Genomic DNA, 14996 nt, shown 5'->3' with positions numbered 1-14996 from the left:
ACATTATGAATGTTATCAAGTCAAATAGTATACTATTCCGTGTTGCAATGCTTCACGGAAGGACAAATCTCCACCAGATTTGTGTCTCATAAACTCATCATAGCTGTTAAGTAACAATTAGGTTTATTGAACTTTATACCAATAACCCCAGATACAAACCCCCAACGCTCTATCCTTGTTAATATTCATATGATCATCCTGCAATATGTCGTAACAGGCTGGAAAAATTTGTACTATACTGTGCACATTGTCCACTGATATGGGCACATGATCAGAGGTAGTGACGCGACCTGCAAATGTCAACACCGGACACGCTAACAATTTACGAATTACTTCCCACAGTATCACCGAAACCGTATCATGTTCCACGGTTGAGCGAATACACTGAATTTGATAATCTTATTTTCTCTTCCGCTACACATAAATGTGGCTCATGCTTTGAAATATGTGAAATGTGAAACACCCGTTCATGCCACACTTTTCCGGGCATTAGGGATTAATGTTGTATTTGGTCCAGTGCTAAATAATTATGGTTTCATATTAGCGGTTCAACATGTCCAATCCAGTTACGTATGTGCATATGATGTCACTCAGCTCCGACCACAATTGTCGACATACAGTATGAGAGATGGTGCTATAATTCTTTGCCATTTGCAGTACCGTCGCACGAAGGTTATAAGCTACAATTCGCTTTATTGCTAGGAAGAAGTTATGATTACCATTTTCGTTCTGAAAGCTGTTCTTTCCCGATGTGGGAATCCTTGTCACTTTGGACATCGCACTTCACGACATACCGAAAATACTTGTTACTTCCTTTCATTTGCGCCACATAACCGAGAGCAAACAATTAGTTCTTTAGTAAGTCAATAAGATCCTCAGTTAATGCAATGGTCGTTATTCAGTTCTTTTTATACTGCCGATTTGCTGATATTCACTTAATATAGAATTTGCTCTAAGTCTGGATTACACGAACACTTTTAACGCAGCGTTAGCTTTTTAAAAGTGTAGACGTTATTTTCTATAGCTGTACAAACGCTAAATAATATTAACAGACGAAAATCATATTCACGAAGAAATTAAATGTCGACTAAAAGCAGGGAATTCATGTTACTACTCGGTTCAAAATCTCTTGTCGTCACGAATTCTGTCGAGGAATTTGAAGCTTAAAATATATAAAACGATAATCATGCCTGTTGTTCTGTATGGTTGCGGAACATGGTAGCTTACTCTGAGGGAAGAACATAGACTGAAAGTATTTAAGAACAGGATCCTGAGAAGAATATTCGGACCCAAGAGGAACGAGAATGGGGAATGGCGGAAGCTTCATAACGAGGAACTACATAGTTTATACGGTTTAGTCAACATTGTTAGGGTCGTCAAGTCTAGGAGGCTTAGGTGGGCAGGTCATGTAGCTAGAATGGAAGAAAGTAGAAACGCTTTCAACGTCTTGACTGGTAGACCCATAGAAAAACGACCATTAGGAAGACCTAGGCGCAGATGGGAGGATAATATTAAGATGGATCTCGCAGAGATAGGAATACAAAGTAGAAACTGGATGCAATTAGCTAAGGATAGAAGTCAGTGGAGAGCTTTTGTGAACGCGGCACTGAACCTCCGGGTTCCATAGGCCATAGAGTTAGTTAGTTAGTTAGTTAGTGCAAACGCTAAATATGCTGCATGTCCATATTACGTTAAAATAAATTTTCAATATCGTAAAAAAATCTCCTTTTCACAGATTCTAATTTATAGCAATAACATGTGAAGTACTATATTAAACTTTTGAAAGAGGTTTCTTATTACTTTCTATTTTTGAAAAATAGCACTTAACGATAGCGGTGTTAATTGAGTACGTTTTGTTTTTCATGCATTTTTCACGATATTACATTTATCTCTCTTGTGCTAAGTGGTAGGGCTATTTATGAGTCTTACTTTTGGCTACGTCACTAAAAATCACAACTTTTCTTTATTTTGTATACATACACATTACCAGCAACGTGTTGCTCACAAATATAGACGCCTTTGAATAACACTAGCCTGCGATGATTTTATTGCATAAGTGCAATATATTTCTGTGATGTGGTGACTGTCATCTAAGCCTAAAAGTGAGGTTAGTTTTGTCTCATCACATCACATTTTGTGACAAAATCGAGATAATCATTTTACCTATTCATTCATATGCGTTTCAAGCCAGGACTAAACATTGTGACTGGCTGAAATGCTCGTGTGTGTGGGTTTTCTCGGGGTTCTCCCGTTTCCTCCCACTTTCTTCATTCCACCATTTCATTCATTTCTCATAATCACCGTCTCCTTTAACCTAACCGGCATAAACGTGGGACGTAAAACTCAAAGATTTCATTTCATTTGGCTGAAATGCTAATACTCTCATGGCGTGCACTGTTGTAGCAGTAGCTAAACAACAGCTTATCGTGTCCGCCTACTAGCGGTACGGTACGGTAGTAACGTCTAGCGGCATTGTTTTGTTTAGTATATTGCTTTTCCTGCGAATGATTTATGCAGTTTCGTTGTAAACTACCTAGTTGTGCTCAGTGCTTTGAAGTCCCTAATATCGTTGTTTGTGCTTAGTATTTAGTGACGAAAGTGAAGTGCTTGTTCGCAGACTTTTCGGAATGCAGCGGCGAGGTTGTAAGAATAATCCAGATATATTCTGTTTCATATGATGGACATTCGTGCCAATGAAACAACGGCGAAATATAACTTCCTTGGTGCGAAAGGCTTATCTTGCGTATTTTGGTACAGCATTGGGAAATCAGGATAAGTCGTGGGCACCATATAATTTTGGTCGAACATGCATCGAACAACTGCGGCTATGGATGAAAGGTGAAAGACGAGCATTGTCGTTTGGAATTCCCACTGTGTGGCGTGAGTCTACTGACTACAGCACCAATTGTTACTTTTGTTCTGTGAATGTGAAAGGTTTCAACGGTAGGAACAGGGCTAAAATTGCTTACCCAACTACAATTCCATCCGTCAGTTTACCAGTATCCCATGGTCCTGATATACCTGTCCCACAGCCGTCAGACTAATTAAATGAAGCCTCTTCCGAAACTCCTCGTGGCAACAATGTCGGTTCGGACTTTGACCCACAAGAATCAACAAAGCCTATACTTTTCGAACAGAGTGGTTTAAATGATTTAGTTTTTGACCTTGGTCTCACAAAGGAATCTACCGAACTACTAGGATCACGACTAAAGGCCTTGATGTCTAAGACAACGTACTGTTGGCACAGGTATCGTGAACAAGAATTTGCTGCTTTCTTTTGTGCAGAAGATAATACAGTATTTTCCAACAAAATTCCGGAGTTAATACTAGAATTAGGATCGTCTGAGTATGATCGATCCCAATGGAGACTTTTCATCGATTCTTCCAAGCGGAGTTTAAAGAGTGTAATCCTACACAACGGAAAGAAGCTAGCATACGTTCCAGTTGCTTATTCTGTTGTCATGAGGAAAAGCTGCGAAAATCTTGATTTGATGTTGAACAAGATAAAGTACCACGAACATCAATGGCAAATATGTGGGGATTTTAAAGTCATCGGTCTTCTGTTGGGTCAACAGTCAGGCTATACCAAATTTTGATGTTTTCTGTGTGAGTGGGACAGTCGGGCAAGGGCAGTCCACTGGACTCAAAAGGAATGGCCAGATAGGTAGTGGAATGTTGGTTCGAAAAACTTACAACGCGCAAGTCTTGTTAATACACATGATTGTACTGTTACCTCTCCTTCATATTAAGCTTGACTTGATGAAACAATTTGTAAAGGCTCTAGATACTGAAGGTGAGTACTTCAAATATCTGTGTCAAGAATTCCATGGCATCAGTATGCAAAAATTAAAGAGGGCATCTTCGAAGGTGCAGATATTAGGAAACTTTTTGGTGACACAAATTTTGAAAATGTCATGAACCCGAACGAGCGTTCAGCATTGCAAGCTATCCGAGATATAGCGAAAAATTTTCTTGCAACAGAAAGGATCCAAACTATAAAAACATGGTGGAAAGAATGCTACTGTTTTTTAAAGAACTGGGTTGTAACATGAGTTTGAAAGTGCATATGCTGTTTCCCATTTGGACTGTTTTCCAGACAATCTTGAAGTCGTGAAGTCGTGAGAACAAGGAGAGAAATTTCATCAGAACCTCAAGGAACTCGAACGTCGTTAACAAGGAAAGTGAAATTGAAACATATTTGCAGACCACTGCTGGTTGTTGCAGAGAGACGATTCTGCCATAGTCACAAGCGTGCCGCGACAAGGTGCAGTTTCTCAGGAAAGAGGCGTAAAACCCACTAGTGTGGACTTTTTGTGCGGCATATCATGCATGACCTATGAGTGCGTTATTTCCTCCTTTAAAATGGCGCAGATGAGAGCACAAATTCAAAAACATTATGGAGTTTACGTTTGCTTGTTTTAAGAGTCTTACTCTTTTATAGTGAATGCTTATCCGTAAACATCGCTTATTTTCTCCCCATTTTCTTGCCTTGTTTGTTTCTAATATCGTGGTTACGAGTTAACTTACTGTCGCATACAGCACTAGAAATACAAATATAAGATATTAATATTGTTTATATTAGTAAGTGTGCCAGTATTCGTAGCAGTGTTATACATAGCAATAAGCCATTAGATACATTGATATTGGCAATATTAATACGCAATTTGCAAGTAAACCTGATGTGCAATGACTAAACCGAATTTTGTTCTGAATTCGGTACACCCGAAATATGAAACGTAGCATACTATACCTCATGCAATGATCCAAAAGTTAAAATTCGCAGGCTAGTGTAATCACAACGCTCGCTTGTCAGCCAGACAGTATTTTGTCCATGTTGAAAGTCTTTGTATAGTTCATCCAATGATATGGTGCTCGTGGAAATTGGTTGGTTATAACGCTGCGCTTTAGGCATCCTGCTATTTGAATCCGTATAATAGGTGTTTAGTACACTATCACAAACAGTTCCCAGTCGACCATTAGCAATTTAGAAATCAGGATTATTTCCAACTTTATTTTCTTCATTAAATTGATAAGAACCAAATTACATAATCAAGAAATCGATAATGACTACCACATTGTAAAGACAACGGCTGAACATTTTGAATTAAATTTCTCTATATATCAACGCTGCATTGTCCGCGTAGTCATCACACCCAACCAAAGGCCTGACAGTTTAAACTGGTACAGCATACATGCTCTTATGACGATATGTGGAGGTCCCATGTTCACTTTGTAATTTCACAGGTTCACGGTGTAACTGAACAGCCACCGCCAGGAAGTATGTTGTATATACCCACACCAACTACTGACCTTCGCCTTATCTCCATTCGCACTCAACTGATGGTCAATTGAACAGAAGCGTTAAAATAAAAACGACAGAAGTTTCTTGGTTACCTTTATAGGTATCGCAAGTCCTCAACTCGGGGTTCTATAATGTCGCATAATAATCTATATTTCAAGTGGGTATCACTTTAAAAATACTTTCCAAATACGTATTTTCAATAAATGTTTTCTCAGTGTGTGAGAAACGGGAATTCCAGTTAATAAGTAAATGAAAGAAAGTAATTTTAGACACTCACCTTTTTTTATTTCCTGAGGAGGCGTATTTATTAACTTATCTTCACGCAGTGACGTGTAATCATTTGGAGTTTGTCTTAAGTATAGAATACCTAAAACAATTACGTAGGTATTAATAACATTCTAATAAAGAACAACTAGAAATACGAGAGTAATTCGGAAAGAAAGCAATGTTTAATGCTATATATATATATATATATATATATATATATATATATATATATATATATATATATATATATATATACATATATATATATATATATATATATATATATATATATATATATATATATACTATCGCATGCATATAGTTTTGGATTTTCCAACAAAGTGGCCATGTGAATTAAAACACCTAGAATTATGCTTCGCCAACTGAAATAGACGTTTACATAAAGTCGGCCGCCTTGGGAATAAAAACAACCAGTCGCTCCTGGTTAGAAGAATCTCTTCTGATCAAAGTACAATGTCTCATACAATACGTTTATGTAAGTGAAAATATTAAGATCAGAATGAGTCAGTTCCACGCTGCATGGTGGATGATCTGTCCATTACAATTAGAGCTAAACATCCGTTCACCGAACATGGCGAGATTTGACGTTGGTATAGAAGAACATAAAAATCTATATCATGAGGCCACGACGACTGCTTTGGATGGTCCTTCCTAATTTCTTGAAAAAATTGCAGCGGACTTCACGATTGATTTTTGCACAATTACCATAACATCTCATAACAAGGTGGCCGTAATTGTCTTTTCTGAATAAATTTGGCGGTGTTTGCTCTGCTTCTTTGAAGAAAAGACATAGCCCATTTTACTAAGTATTGTCTCAGAGTTCATATACATCACATAACTCTCGTCACTAATCACTGTTATGTTGAATTGCCTTCCGATTCACGTACAACGGGAAATAAGATGGAGAGAACTGGATTAAATATTTAATCTTCGTTAGAATGGTCGGTAAACCTACAAAACTTCTGGTTATTGCTTAGTATGACTGTAATTAGGAAGTAATTAGATTGTTCGCGGACATAAGGTATTGCGCCGTAAAAATGAGTGAAATATCCGAAAGGTACACTACATTATACAATTTTATTTCGATGAATGATTTCATGCTGCGCAAGACACTGAAAACTTGGTGTTGCGTATGGATAAAATATTTATAAAATTGCATTAAAAACGTGGTTCAGTCAAATTCGTTCAGGAAATTTCGATCCTTAAAACGTTACTCGCAACAGGACAGCAATCAGAAACGAACGGATGACATTCAGGCTATAGTATAGCAAGATCTGCATGCAAGAAGTCATGGCATCTTCCATGTCCGAAACAAAACGATATTAAATTCTCCAAGAAAACAGGCTAGCAGTAGAAGCTGCTGATTTCAATACTTCAGAATATAATACAAACAACTAACTGGACAGAATTTCTATCTGCGAATCTTTACTGAAAACTATGAAACTCGAGTCATTCCTAGAGCGATAAAAGTAGATAACTTACAAAAACGGCGTACGTGGAGAAGCTCCAAAGTTAGTTTCCAATCCCGCGTTACTACCCAGAACTCCTTTGCTATGAGTTTAGTGGGAATCGGAGAGCACCTTCTATCACAAAGTGCTGCCACCGGATAGATATATAGACTCTGTATGTACTGTTGACAATTAGCATCGAAAGGGTGTTGTATACCACACCCTTTCTGGCAACACTCCGCCACGTACATTTTAAAAGAGCGTAAGAGGTTGAATATTTGATGTATCCTTGGCTGGAATATTTGATGTATCCTTGGCTGGAATATTTGATGTATCCATCACACATTCCAAACCTGATACCGTTAGGCCATCTATTGTTTCAGTCTTTTCATGAATGATGGAAGGTTATATTTTTACAAAGATAAGCCTATAAGAGAAACTTTTAAAAAAATATGTAAGCTATATATCACATATTTTGGCCGTAAACCACAAAAGTTTAATATCGACAGGTTTATGTCATTGTTTCTAAATTTACAGAAGGTAATCGAAGAAAGTGGTTTATGCTTAGTTTTATAATGTTATTTTCAAATAAAAAAAATTCTCAATTTTCACCACCATGAATTTAGTACTTTTTAGCTGACTTAATATTAGGACTTATTAATCATTGACTTAAAAGTTTTCGAGTACTTAACATTCAACTTGTTTTACCTTCTTCGGGAAATACACGTTGGGATTTGTACAATTTGGGTCGACGGAATCTTGGATAGTGTCTCATCTTATACCTCTTTGCGAGCAAATCTGCAAATTAAAAGTAATTTTGTAATTAGAGCATGCCGCAACTTTCATCCATGAAATAACAAAAAATAAATATTAGCTATAAAGCCAACCAAGAAAGTTCTCCTGCTCTTTGTGGAGGTTGTTGTTCAATTGTCTGAACACCGAGAGTTCAATGTAGATAAGGCGGTCAGTTGTTACACTGGGGAATATCCAACATAGTAACTGCTTGTGGCAGTTCAGTTACACCGTGAACTTACCAAACTACCAAGGGACAGAGTGAAATTGGGACCTCCACAGAGCATCATAAGAGTGTGTGTGCTGTACCAGTTCAAACTGGGGTCAAACGTCGAAGCAGTAGGGTGAAAGATATGCCGTGAGGAAGAAGTGTGGATGACGTAAGGATATTGTGACTACGCAGACAGTGCAGCTGTAGTTTAACAAGTTAAGTACGATAACAAAGCTCTCAAAGAAGCACCTCAACACATGTACAAAAAGAAGACCTTCAGACAGAAATTGACGTGAACACTGGAGAGGCATGTGAGGAACTGGTACTACTACTCAGAGTGAGTGGAGAAACCATTTGGCAGCACCTTCATCAACTTGAGAAGCACTAGAAGTTGGGTAAATTGGTCCAACATGATTTGAGTACGGGCCAGAAGTCAACGTGAGCAGACATAATGTACTTTTTCCATTATTTATCTTCCTTCAATTGATTATTGTAGTACTTTTAACATATATGAATACAGATATGTTAATTTAAAATACACTACAAACGCAACCTCTAGCATTGTAATTAGCAGTACTATTCAATAATGCATGCATACACATTAGGTTTGGCTCATATATCGAAAAGGCGTTAAGAATAAATCATCTAATTGCAAAATGGACAACAATCCGAACTTTTCAGATAAAAGCAACCATTACCAAAATATTTCTCATCAATAATTTCGCAAAAGTCTTGCGACTGATTTTTTTTTTTTACAAATTTATGATACGCAATAATGGTTAGACCCCTGTAAGAATTAAAGGAAAAACTAATAGTTGTTGGCAGGTTGTAGACTGCGAAAAAAAACTACCTTTTTCATCTTCTTAGTACGATCATTTAAAACATTAAATAATAATATCTTTGAGTATGTCTGGTTCATGTATATGTCAGTTTCTTGCAAACGAAGATTTAGTTACAATTTATTTGTGGATGAACTTGAAAGATATAGTTGTTAAACAAACTTGAGGAATCAGTTTGTGAATAAGAATGATAAACATAGAGAGTAGCAGATTACCATGTTAGCTATAGTTTCATCTAGGGTAGTGATTGAGAAGTAATGATCTTGGTAATAAGGTAGGTGAGTAAATAAGAATATGGTGACCATTTGAGACTTAGTTTTGATCCTTTTCATCCCCCAACTACCAATTAGAACCATTGACTAAAACGTGAAAATTTATAAATTTCCAACTATGGTTTAGACAGATTACACAATGTATATGCTTAAATAACTAGCTCATATATTTGAAATTCAGAAGACAAATTAGTACAAAGATGACAAAATAACAAAATGTGATGAAAGAGAAATTAATATAAAAATACGAAACCCTGACTTCATTAAGCAGGTATCTGGATGAGGCAAAGAATCAGTTACTAGAGCATGCACATTAATTTCCTGACATTTAAGTTACTTATAGCGCTGTAGATATGATTTACTATTTAGTGTTATGTGATTTGTCTCTAAGTAAGAAAACAAAAACGATAATGGAAAGATACTGAATAATATTTCCAACATTCATAGAGCATACCCACCTCTTTTCTTGTTTATCATTTTATCTCTTGTTCTCTTGGCGTTGTCTAACATTTTTCTTCGAACGAAAACCATTTTGGAAACTATTAAGAATAAAAGCAACATATCACACATAATTCTCACATTTTATTAAATTCATGAAATTATTATTATCATTATAGTCTAAAAACTTTACAGTTTTCTCAAAACTTGTAAAAATTATTATTTTTTGTTTCATATGAGTATATTAGGCCTTAGAGTCAGCAATCAAAGATAAATGTGATCTTGAAAATTGCATACCGCTACAATTATCAGGAGTTAGAAACATCTAAAGTTGACTTCAAATTTAGGTTTGATTAACGCCAACTTTTAACCAATTTCTACTACCTAGCCTAGTTATCTCTTGATAATTAACTCTAACGAGTTCAGTTTTTTTGAAAGCGACCAATAACAAAACGCAAGACGGAAAACAGTCTGGCCAACAACGTCAAGAATTAAGCTGATGGAATTAGTTTTCAGGACCATAATCAGTAATGTTCATCTTAAATAAGTGTAAAGAGATCGTTGTTTTAACTTTCATCTAACATGCTATTCTTTCTTCAATCTACGATTGTGTTAAATTAATAATTTATTGTAAATAGAAATTTGGTATAAAACATTACCCACATTAATCGAGTGATTATAGACTCCATTGCTGATACAGCCGTGCATATTAATATTAAATGCAACATTCGTTAAGAATACCATTGCAATGAGTAGCATAATTTAATAATCTTCGTATTCATCGTTTTGAACGTAGATTTTATAGTTTTTTTTGAAAGAACCTTGACTCAGCATTTTATATTAAAACATAATGCTAGTACTATATTTATAGTTACATATCTCGGTTATGTTACTGCAAAATTTATAAGCTTTCATACTCCTGACTTCTCTGTTAGTCTCTTTGTTCTCAGTTTACAATAGTCCCATTTAAAATAGATTTAATCGTTATATCATTAATCATTAAAGATTTTATCGTTGCTCCCCTACCTTATATTTCTTTTTACCACATTTTGATTACGCAATCCAGAAGGAAACAAATTGCTTCCAGTTCGATTATTGACGACGTCTTAAAAATAAACTATAACTGATTTCTCTCTACTTGATTCCAAATGTAGATGCTCGTATATTAATTATCTCGATGCACATTAACTTTCCTTGCGCATTTATTATCATTAGAAATATTTTGTCATTATTGCCAGGTCACAGAAAGAAACAAAGGAGCTTTCAAACACCTTGGTCTTCATCTAACATCTTCCAATAGAAGTAATAATTTCCTTTTATAACACATACACAGACATACACATACATACATACATACATATATAATCAACTACCTTCCCTTCTGCGCAAATTCTAATACATCCTTCATGTTTCAGTTTCTTCACCTACTAGTTTCACTTCCTAATAAAAATATATTACCCAACACTATTTTTACCATCAACTCATTCGTTTTCGCTTGAGCAAAGTAACCCTTATCATTCTCGCTCGCATCAATATTTCAAAAGTCGTAACTCTTTTCTACATCCCTTTTACGTAATGTCCATATTTCGGAACCATAAAGTCGTCTCTTACGCAGCAGTTTGTGAGTCTATTCTTTAATTCTAGGATCTAAAAATAACATTTTTCGCTTTCTTATGCATGTTTGAAATTCTCGTTTGCACTTAATGCCCTCAATGATATTATTATGGTACAGAAAACCACTTATCTGTTCTTTACATTTTAGTTACACAAATAAATACTTTAAACTACACCACTAGAGTAGTTTACCATCATTACAAGGTTGAAATAGTACTATATTATTTGTGATAACTATGTTTGAATTGAAGTGTTGTATCATTCACTGTTGAAGTTTTAAGTGTTAATAATCTCGTTTCAAATTTTGTAAATAACTGCACTGGCATTCACAGGTCTAAAGTTTTAGACGACAATAGCCTGATCCTCATTATAACTATCTTATCATTACAGTCCTGTCACGTTCTTATCGGTAAAGTAATACATCTATTAACTGAAGTGGAAACTGCCAGTATATTTCAAAGAAACAAATGAAGATGAATCACCGAACCGAGCTTCATTGAATTCTGGATAAGAAAAATTTGGAAAGTAATGACATAGTACTCTTTCAGTCCATGCAGAGTATTAAGCTTAGCTTTATGAAGAAATTTTAGAGGGCAATAATAAAGACAAAAGTTGCTTTATGTAAATTTCTTTCAAACGTAAGTATTCGTATGAGGCTTACATGTAAGATGATGCTATTGTGGACCAGCAGATAACCATGTTATATGAGTAATTGTTGTTGTACCGTAAACTGTATATAATAATAATAATAATAATAATAATAATAATAATAATAATAATAATATGAAGAAGAAGAAGCATCACATTTCATTTACTGCCTAATCAATGGGATTTTCTTTCAAACTTTGTAATTGAAACTAGCGAGGAATGCTGTCATCAAAACTGCAAATTATCATCATTCCGTTATGAAGGGAACTAGAAAAAAGGAATGATATCAGGAAAAAGAGTCTATTTCCAGAGCATACATAGGCAAGAGGAAATATCAGTTAGTCGCTGCCTTCCATGTCCCATATTGTATAATATTAAATAGCATTATCATCATTTCTGTTAATTGAGTATTAAACGATATTTGTATATATCTATTGCTTCTGAATTTGTGAAGACCTGTTGTTTCTGTGAATTTTTTAACCAACATTAACATACTAAATGTAGTGTGATTTATTATAGTGTAAGTTAAATAAAACGAACATTGACATGTTCGATAATATATCTCTTCATATTTGTAATTGCAATACATAAATTATTAAAGTTCACCTTTTTTCATACAAGTTCTTATAAAAATGTCAGCGAATGCTTTTATGACGATATTGAAACATGTCGGTTTGCTTTGCACTTACATCTTCCAATTTTCTATAAGATAAACAACGAATGGTCATGCCTTAACATGTAACGGTTGCTGCATAAAAGTAATCGAGAACAGAATAATATTGCTATTAAATAAATTATCTTTACTTTATAAAACAGATATCATATATTAGTGAGAAAAATGTGTATTAACTAATATTTAACTTACTGTATGGTTTAAATCTTAAATGTGCACGTTGTTTCGCTGAAAAGAGACGTATTATATTAGCTGATAGACCCATCTAAATAAAACAAAGGTGCAACTGACCATTTTCTTAGCATTTATATAAAACTCACATACAACAGAACATGCCCACTTTTCTATTCACATTTTTTTTCATGTATACAACTATTAGATAATGTTCAGAAATATTAAGTGTCAAAAGCAGAATGCTAACCTTACTTTGAAAAAGTTCTAGGGGATGTCAGACTTTATGTAGATCAAGTCCGTGATCTTCGTCAGTCGGATTCTTGTTGTTGTTGTTTCCTACTTACCTTTTCATTTCTACAACATATGCTTTTTCATGATTTAGGTCTATATACAACTCTCTTTCAAGCCTACGGCAAGTAACCTTAGCATAATATTAGATGTTTCAGGTTAGCAATCACAAATTATGTTACGTAAAACTACCAAGATTAGATTCATATTTTTGATCGCCATAGATCAAATATAGTACAATATGCTAAAGATGATATTGTTGTCATGAATTGAGTAGTTTTACAAATTATTTCGTCTCTGCTTATATATTTCTGTTCTAACCAAAAATTTTGATACTTTAGTTTCAACTCTAAGCGTTAAAGAAAAGATTGTGAGATATATATAGACAAAAGATTTCTTCATGTAGATTAACGTTGAACAGATCTTCGAAATTGATGTTTACATTAGAAAAATGAAATGAAATCTTTGAGTTTTACGTCCAACGATTATGCCGGTTAGACTAAAGGAGACGGTGATGATGAGTAATTAATGAAATGGTGGAATGAAGAAAGTGGGAGGAAACGGGAAAGCCCCGAGAAAACCCATGCACACGGTGTTTGTCCACCACAAAGTTCATTTGGCGGGGGTTGGGATGGAACCTGGGACCCCTAGCACCAGAGGTGAACGCTCTACCACTGAGCCACCGCTTCCCCATGTTTACATTAGAAGATGTTGTGAAAATTTACTACAAATTCTAGTTTTAAAATATATGTAGAGTAAAAGGTTGTAAGATACAGGGACAATTTGCTTCTAGTATATATTCTCTCTAACAACATATAGAATTGAAAATTCATTTAATTTCTCTACTCAAAAATCAAAATTGTAAATCTTAAGCATTTAGTTTGAATATTTAATACCCATAGTATTGAAATCTTCCGTAGTTTCACAACATGAGAATGTTCACGTTCCTTCTTGTCAAACTATGATTATACAATTACCAAAGACATGTAAAAAGAAATCCGATATCTTTTTTATAAAAGGAACAATATGATAGAAAGAGACATTTATTATTATTGATATGCAAGTACATGTTTGGACTATTTTTCAATGTAGTCACCAAGAAACCCAATACCTCTTTGACAAAATGGAACAAAATTCTGTATCACCACTGTTTAACCTTCTTACGTCCATCGAGTCCATTTTGACCCAAAACGATTTTTCAACTTATCCTGGACACTACGTTAACTGGGATCATCATACTTCGTCACTTTTAGTTATTTTACCGAATATGTGTTTTGTACAAATTTCGGTTATTATTATTATTATTATTATTATTATTATTATTATTTAGTTTCTTCCAATATACTGTACTGGCAAAATGGTTATTTTTTTAGATACCTCGTACACTGGCAACATTGTTTTCTTTTTGGATTAGTTTCTATTCGTAGCATTGCATGTCTCTTCGTTGTGCAGTAGTTACAGTTTATATTGGTGTTCAAAATGTGTGCTTTAACACCAGAAGAAAGCACAAAAATCTTGCTTTACCAGGCGATGAAAAAGTGACATCTGAAACAGAGGATCGATTATCAGTGCAGGACGTTTTTAGCTTCGTGTTCCTTATCTGATGAAGATTCCGTAAATAGTGTTACATGAGATATACAAATCAACATTGAAATTTCCAAACACAAATTCATTCGGTGGTGTGCAACCCCACTGCCATCCGAAGGAAGTAATACAGCAGAAAACATTGTCCTTCGAATCCCAAGTAACACAAAATATTCAGTTTCACCTATTTATGATGAACGTTCATCTTTTCTGTTCTTTTTCCGTCATGTGTAGGTAATATTTTGATTATAAATATACACAAAGAAGGTAAACATGTACATGTGAATGCGTGGAAAGTTTCAAATAGCGTGGATGTAGAAGAATATATAAGTTTGTTGTTTTTATCAGGTGTTTATAAATCTCACAACGAGTCAACAGAAAGATTTGGAACGATACAACAGCTCATCCTATTTTTCGCAGCATTA

General features: G+C 34.8%; 1 long non-coding RNA gene across 1 annotated transcript; it reads right to left on the bottom strand.

The window, feature by feature from the left end:
- Nucleotides 1-4518: 4518 nt before the first annotated feature.
- Nucleotides 4519-12749, bottom strand: LOC145678249 (uncharacterized). The gene is made up of 5 exons (XR_014130326.1): nt 12718-12749; nt 9611-9691; nt 7747-7836; nt 5580-5669; nt 4519-4541 (listed from the first exon to the last, which is right to left on the bottom strand). It is a non-coding gene; the product is annotated as an uncharacterized LOC145678249 (long non-coding RNA).
- Nucleotides 12750-14996: the final 2247 nt, after the last annotated feature.

The sequence above is a fragment of the Thermobia domestica genome, unplaced genomic scaffold (genome assembly GCF_964235325.1).
Source record: "Thermobia domestica unplaced genomic scaffold, izTheDome1.hap1.1 HAP1_SCAFFOLD_2192, whole genome shotgun sequence".
Taxonomy (NCBI): domain Eukaryota; kingdom Metazoa; phylum Arthropoda; class Insecta; order Zygentoma; family Lepismatidae; genus Thermobia; species Thermobia domestica.
This window is presented reverse-complemented; position numbering and strand designations above follow the sequence as displayed.